The sequence below is a fragment of the Chrysochloris asiatica genome, unplaced genomic scaffold, assembly GCF_000296735.1.
Source record: "Chrysochloris asiatica unplaced genomic scaffold, ChrAsi1.0 scaffold00019, whole genome shotgun sequence".
In the NCBI taxonomy this organism is placed as follows: Eukaryota; Metazoa; Chordata; class Mammalia; order Afrosoricida; family Chrysochloridae; genus Chrysochloris; species Chrysochloris asiatica.
The window spans coordinates 3,851,352-3,859,509 of record NW_006408537.1 but is presented as its reverse complement, the minus strand read 5'-3'; the positions used below and the strand labels follow the sequence as shown (position 1 = coordinate 3,859,509).

The window sequence follows — 8,158 nt, the reverse complement described above, 5'->3', positions numbered from 1 at the left end:
CCATGGTTACAATCCCTTCTATGCATCATCTATCAACCAAAGGCTATACCCAGCAAGCCTGCCCCCCACCACTCCCCACGCCCCGGGTCATCTGCACACCGTCCCTCTCCCTCTCTGGGTCCAAAGTCTCCAGCAGCTTCATCTCCCTCTACTTTTTAATGTAGGCTTTTTATTAAAGAATATATGAGTGTGCCTAGCAGGTAAAGTAAACACATTATAAGTAACCAACTCAATAATTTTTCACAAATGAACATATCATAATCCTAGATCAAGAAAGAAAATTTTTAGAGGAAGTGGGTTCCGGCTGTAGCATGCTGTACAAATTCTCCACCTCCCTAACCCGCCTGCTTGCTCATGAGTCTGAGACAGCCTGGAGCAGCTCCATGGCCGGGAGGAATGGAATCCAGGTGGATGGGACCTGTTGGGACATGCCCACCATGGGCTATTAGCACGTGTCCCTCATCTGGATCACTGTCTGGGGCAAACCCTCATCGACATCACACCAGCTGACGTTGGAGTTCTGGTTGACAAAGATTGGTCAAATTTTTTGAATGGACTGACAGTTGAGGGCATTTAGTATATCTAAATGTCCTGTGATCCAGGACTCACTGCTGCTGGAATGCACCATGGATCTTCACAGCAGGAGTACTGAGAAGCACCCCCACCTTCAACCTCAGTTTTGCTATGTCCTGATGATAGGCAAAGGTGTCCAAGGTGGGTTGATCAACAGAAAATGGACTCTCACCCATGACATTTCCAATACTGACCTGTCTGTCCTTTCCTCCCCACCACATCCACTGTTTTTGCATCCTTCTCTTTCCCATACTACTGCTGTCAAACCTATATGGGGGTGGGGGCTAGGCTGGATGGATAAACACCTTCCCCTACCTATGCCTTTCCTGTGTGTGGATGGAAAACTATTTTTGTCTTTTGGGGTTTTTTTCTGAAGAAAAAAGATTCTACTAAGAAGAAAGTAAAAAGAAAACTTCATACATAGACCAAGAGGCATTTGTTTAAACAGAACAATAGAGATAGTACATAGTTTAAAATCAAGAAGCTAAAGCATGTGGCACCAGGACTGGAGGAAGATGCATTGACAACCTGTGATATGCAGATGACACAACCCTGCTTGGTGAAGATGATGAGGACTTGAAATACTGATGAAGATCAAAGAGTACAGTCTTTTGTATGGATTACACCTCAACATAAAGAAAACAAAAATTCTTAGAACTGGAACAATATGTAACATCATGATAAAATGGAGAAAAGATTGAAGTTATCAATGATTTCCCTTTATTTGGATCTACAATCAATGTCCATGGAAGCAGCAGTCAAGAAATCAAATGATGGGCTAACTTCATGGGGCAAATCTGCTGCAATATATAAAGTGTTAAAAAGCAAACCCAAGTGTCTATCAACAGATGAGTAGATTTAAAAAAAAAAAATGCAATATCGCCCTACCATGCATGTTTTTCCACCATAATAAAGGAATGAAGTCCGTGCTATAACATGGATGAAACTTGAAAACATTTTATTAAGTGAACTAAGCTGGACACAAAATATTGTATGACCCCATTAATATAAAATATCTCGAATAGACAAATGCATAGAGACAGTAAGTAGTGTTTCTCTGACTAGAGAAACAGGAGGAGTGTGAGGAGTTACTACTCAATGAGCACAGAGCTTTTGTTTGAGATGATGAAAAAGTTTTGGAAATAAATAGTGGTGGTGGTACAAAAAAAGGAAAGAAAATTTTATCAGAATCTCAAAGTCTGTATCCAGTCATGAACTAGGCCCTGGCTCACCCCACCCCCATCCCCACCCCCACCACTACCCTAACTTCTAACAACACAAGATTATGCCAGTTTTTGAACTTTATATAATAGAGTGTGTGTTCTAATGTGCTGGGTTTCTTTCTCTCAATATTATATTTGTGAGATTCATACATGTTGTTATATGTAGTATATTTGCTATCATGTTTGATAGAATGGATGCTCATCAAAAAAGAGGAAGATTCCCCAGCCGGATAAATTAACACAATGACAACAACAATGGTCTCAAACACAACAACACTTGTGAGAACGGGCTCAGGACAGGGCAGTGTTTCATTCTGTTGTGCATAGGGCTGCTAATGAGTTGGAACTGACTCTAATGCATCCAACAACAATAACGGTTGATTCATTTCCATTGCTAAATAGTACTCCATGTATGAATGATGGTGGCGGTTGCGAGCCATGGAGTGGATTCGGACTCATAGCGATCCTGTATAAGGCTTCCGAGGCTGTACATTTTTTTTCTCATAATTATCTATTTTATTCAGATAGCCATCTGATCACAAATGGTCCAAGAACAAATAGTAACCCAAATATAATCAGAGGGTAAAGATTGGTCTTCAAACATCATAACCAATGATGCCATGCTTGCCTATATAAAACCTCATCCACATCTTAGTGGCCACCAAACCAATCAGCAGAGCTTCCTTAACTGTGAGCTGTTTGAAGCAACCAGTTTTAGCACTATTAACTATTTTATTCGGGCTCTGAGTAGCTGTAGGGATCTCAACAGGGGTTGAAAGAACCAACTCCACCTTGTCATAATGCCAAAATGTGGCCAATTAAAGTCGAGTAAATCACAGCAGCATTTACCATCACTGAAGCCTTCTCCACCAGGTTACAGATAAACTGGGCCATAGTTCTAGAATGGAAAGTCTGTTTCCCACAACGGCTGGCTGAATGTCACCTCCCCGAGGCTGTACATTTTGACAGGAGCAGAAAGTCTCATCTTTCTCCCACAGGACGACTGGTAGTTTCGAACTACTTACCTTAAGGTTAGCAGCCTGACTTATGACCACTACATTACCAGAGTGTATATATCACACTATTCATTCTATTGTTTATAGACATTTGCAGTTTAGTGATGAATAATACTGTGTTAACTTTTGGGGACTTTTAGTGAATAATATGTAAGCATTTCTGTTGCTTACAAAGAAATGGAATAGCTTGGCCATAGGGTATGTGTACAACTTTAGTTGATATTGTTGAACAATTTTCCGATTGATAATCTCTTCGGGGGTATATGAGCTTCACTTGCTGTACTTCCTCTACAACACTTGATATTGACTATCTTTTTCATTTCAGCCATTCTTCTGAGTAAATTTAACCTACGTTTTCCTAGAGAAAAGAACACTGAGCTACTTTTCATATATGGAGTCCTGGTGTGGCACTGTGGGTTAATGCACCAGACTGCAAAGCCGGTTGAACTGCAAGGTCAGCAGTTCAAGCTCACCAGCTGCTCCTCGAAAACCCTATACAGGGTCACTACAGGTCGGAATCAACTTGACAGCACTTCACAACAAGAACAACTTTTCATATGCTTGTGAGTCATTTGGATAGTCTCTTTTGGATAGTCTCTTGTGGGTTATTTGGATGCCTTCTCAAAACTTTTGCCCGTTCAAAAAAAAATTTTTTTTACTTTTTTATTTACTGAGAATATTTATTTATATGCAAAATACAAATGAAATAAATCTACTATATATTGCAAACAATTTCTCCTATTTATGACCTCTTTTTATCCTTTTAATGTTGTCACTTGGAGTCCTGGTGTGGCGCTGTGGGTTAATGTGCTGGACTGCAAAGTTGGTTTGAACCGTAAGGTCGGTGGTTCAAGTTTACTAGTTGCTCCTCAGCGACCCTATACAGGGTCACTATAGGTTAGAAATCACTCTACAGTGCTTAACAACAACAATGTTGTCACTTGATGAACAGTATTCCTTAGTTTTAATGCAGTCAGTTTAAATTTTGTGTTATCTTATAGAAAGATCAATGAAAACCTGGTGTGACACTATAGGATAAATGCTGTAAAAGTTTGCAGCCCCGGGAGCACTATACAAGGTCTCTATGAGTCAATCACCAACTGGACAGCCCATCCCCACCACCACAGTTAGCACTGTTTCATGTTTAATATATATTTGCCTTTCTTATGGTCATGAAGATACTATATTGCATACCAAGGAATAGAAGATACTAGTGTGTTTTTTTCTAATGCATTTTATGTATTCGGATCTCCAATATTTCTAGAATTCATCTCTGACGTGCATGGGTCACCTTGAGTTGTAATTGATTCAACAGGAACTGATTTTACTTGTCATAGACTAGGTTTTCTAGAGAAACAAAACCGGTGCAACACATATATGTAAATATATAAACAGAACTTTGTATCAAGGAACTGTCTTTCCATCGTGGAATCCCAGGTCCTCAGGGGAAGAGAGAGAGAGAGAGACAGACTTTCCCTCATGGTTCATTATATTGGAGGCCACACTCTCAAGGAAGTATCCCTTCAATGATTGTCTGCTCATAGCCACTCATCCTAGAGTTAACTATGCCTGTATTAAGTTTCATCACCATGGGAATAAGCTCATCTCAATTGCTAAACCACTGGAAATCTTGGCCTAGTCAAGTTGTCACAAAACCCTAACTATTACACTTATGAAAGGAAACATAAAATTGACTCCCCAAACTCTTTCTCTCTCCTGTTTTGCCCCCTTATAAATCTTGGGGCCAGTTACAGCCAAATTGCATGTTGAAGGGGTAAGTGTACCTTCGTACACAGCTCAATTTTTAGCTTACCAAGTTCTCCAAAGATCCTTCCACCTAAACCTCCAATTCAAACTTGGAGTCTTCCCAGCAGGGGCTAAAGTGGGAGGAGCTAGAGGCTGGGGTTAAGAAGTTTAGGGTGAGGGGGAGTAGCTTTTCTATTCTTCTCCTGGTTTTCTCTTCTAGGTCAAGATCATCCTGATCTGGAATATCACCCTTGGTTCTCCCAAAGGGAAAAGGCGGCACAAGCTCAGTGGATTGTAAAGCTTTTTAAAACAAGGAAGATTTTTGCGATCATCAGCTTCTCACGTCTAGGTAAATCTATCTGTCCAAATTACTTTTTTTCCTTTTATCATTTTCCTCCATTTGCTCTCTCTCTCTTCTTTCTTTTTAAACATTTCCACCATGTTCTCTTGCCCAAAATCTCTAGTCAGGCCTCATCAAGTTCATCTAGATTCTTTTCATACACAGCTTCTTCAGGAAACATTTTGTGATTAAAAGTGACTAGTGTATATTGTATTCCTAAATTTAAAAAATCAAGTCTTTGTCTATTTGAGTAATTTTAATTCTGTATGATGGAAAAGTGCTTTTATGACTGAGTGTGCTGTAAACAAATTGTAAACAAATGTGGCTGTAATTATGGCGGAGTGTGCACATACTAACTATTCCCTCACCATTATCACAGAAAGTTTCAGTTTGACTTACAGAAGTTTGCATTACTGTAAATGGACTGCAAGAGTGCATCTTTGGTGTGAGTAAATTTGTGTTTCCTTTGACTCACAAACATGAACATGCTGTAGTGAGAGTGGGGAGGACATTCACGTAGACAGCTAGAAGCAACACTCATTTTGAGATTAGAAAATGATGTAGGTCGCCAGCTCCATTTTTCAACTTAATAGATTGTGATTTGTGCAAGCTACCTGGACTTTTAAAGATCTGGTGCCCCTATAAGTAAAATAGAGATAACACGTAAGTCTCAAGACTATTGAAAAATGTATGTGAAAAAAAAAAAAGATAAAATGAAGGCGAAATTGTTTCACAAGTAGGCATTCCATTTGTTCATTCAACAAGTATTTATGAGTTTTTTTTAAGCTCCAAGCACTTGCAATTAAATCATCAAAGTGTGCCAAACAGACAAAAACACATTGGTTAGTGGAGTTAACCTTCTATTAAAAAGCACAATAAATAAGGACATTCTAACATGATAGAAAGCAATGGAGCTCTGTCAAACAGTAGAGCAGTTCTAGGGGATCAGGTCACACCAACATTTAACTTGATGTGAAGGTGACAGAGAGGTTAGACTATCTTAAGAAAAGCAATCAAAGGTCCTAAGGTAGGAGCAGTAAGGGGGCTAGTCAGTGTGTTGTACTGAAAGAGTTAGGCCTGAAAGGAAAAAAGGGGTTCCCAGTACCAGAGACAAGAAGCAGGTTGGGGTTGGGAGGAACCAGGATTTCAGTTTCGGACATACAAACCTTGACATGTCTATAGACATTTGGAGTCCCTGAGTGGTGCCGGCAGTTAATATGCTCACTGCTAGCTGAAAGATCAAAGGTTCAAGTCTACCGAGAGCCTTTTTGGAAGAAAGAACTGGTCATCTACTTGTAAAAGATCAACCATAAAAACCCTATGGAGTATAGTTCTACTCTGACATGGTTGGAATTGCCATGAGTCAGCATTGACTCTACTGGCTTGGCTTTGGTTCATTAGAAGCTCATGTGGTGATGCCAGGTAGGATAATGAAGCATGAACTGCAGGAGAGAACTTTGGGCTGCAGGTAGGTAGGCATTTAGAAGTTATCTTCATGATCTATGGACTTTAGAGCCTTAGAAACAGATGTGCCTAGAAGGGAGAGATCAGGAATACAAAAGAAAGAGATCCTGAGGTGCTTGTGATAGAAAAGAAAGAACCAAGGAAAAAGACTGCCAGAAAGCACCCAGTAGGTAGTAATGTTTGGTAAGGTGTAGGATTAGAGAAAAAGAGGAAGATCTCTCAACGAGATGGATTGGCCAAGTGGCAGCACCGATGGACTCAAGCGTGGCAACAGTAGTGAGGTTGGCCCAGGATCGGGCAGTGTTTTGTTCTGCTATGCATAAGGTCGCTTTGCGTCGGTAACTACTAGATGGCACCTAACAACAACAACAACTGGTAGGAGGAAAATCAAGACAATGTGGTGTCCAAAGGGATTCAAGTGAAAGTGCTTTGAGGCAGTGATTCTCGGGAGTCCAATGCTGCCCATGGATCAGGTAAGATTAGCCTGAGAATTAGTCACGGGATTTGGTGATGCTGGGTTCATCAGTAACTTTGACTTGATTAGTGTTGGTGGAGTGATGGGGCAAAAATTCTAAATGCAATGGTTTAGAAGAGATCGGTAGAATTATGGATCTCAACTTGTGGGGAAAGGGTTTTTGTTTGTTTGTTTGAGGTTGGAGAAATAACTGTTTTTTGGTATGCTAAAAATAGGAGTGATTCAGCAGATGGGGAAAAATGTATAATGCATGTTATTGTTGTTACGTGCTCAGAGTTGGTTCCAACTCATAGCAACCCTCTATAAGGTTTTCAAGGAGTGGCTGGTAAATTTGAAATTACTGTTCAAACCAATCTTATGGTTGAGTGCTTACCTTACAGCGCCACACCTTTAGGGGAAAAAATAATAGGCAATGCTCTTGAGTAGGAATCCCTGGTGGTGCAAATTGTTCACAGGAAGGTGAGAGACTCATCCCCTCAAAGAGGTGCCTTATAAGAAAGACTTGGTGATATACTAATAAAAACATCAGCCACTGAAGACCTAATGGAGCTCAGAACTACTCTGACACACATCATGCCGCATGCGGTGAGTAAGAATCAACTCAGGGACAACAGATGCTACCGGTCCTTCAGCAAGGGAGGGAACAGAACTTAGTGGCACTGGATAGACACACACACAGATTGTCCATGGCAGGAGTCAGTAAACTTTCTATAAAGGACCGGATAGTAAACATTTTAATGCTTGCTGGCCACAGTCTCTGTATTATTTACTCTGACATTGTGGGGTTGTCATGAGACAATTTATTGGAAGACAAACATTTTACACTGATGGCTTAGTCTCAAGGATTGGATTGTTAACTCTACCTCTCTCCTGTTACTCTTGGTGACATTGTGATATAATATAAACTGGACCTGGGAAAAATGCAGGGTTTTATTTCTTTTTTAGCTTTGTAATCTTCTGTTTAACTTCCTTTTAAAATACAGTTCCTTTAGAAAATAATGACATTTTAGTTTTAGTTTTGTTTTCCCCTGAAACAAGTGACTAAAATCAGACTGAATAAAATGAAGAGGTAGGCTTTTTAAAAATATATATTGGACACCTGGGGTTGGTGCTGCAAGGTTGGTCTAAAAGGGGATTTGGAAGGTGTTGTAAGGGAAGGGTCATTACAGAACACAGCAATCCATTTTTGTTTATTTATGGCTCTGACCGCTTATGCATACGCACGCTTCCCCACCATGTCCAGAAGCTGAGCTATAAATGGGATTTCAAAACAAACGAAATCAAAGGAAGACATTGAAGGGGCTTTAGAGTCGCCAAAGTT

The 8,158-nt window shown here is 40.2% G+C and overlaps 1 pseudogene; it reads right to left on the bottom strand.

Moving 5' to 3' along the window:
• Window positions 1-2,392: 2,392 nt before the first annotated feature.
• Window positions 2,393-2,690, bottom strand: LOC102812729 (annotated as a pseudogene).
• Between the last annotated feature and the right edge of the window lie 5,468 nt (window positions 2,691-8,158).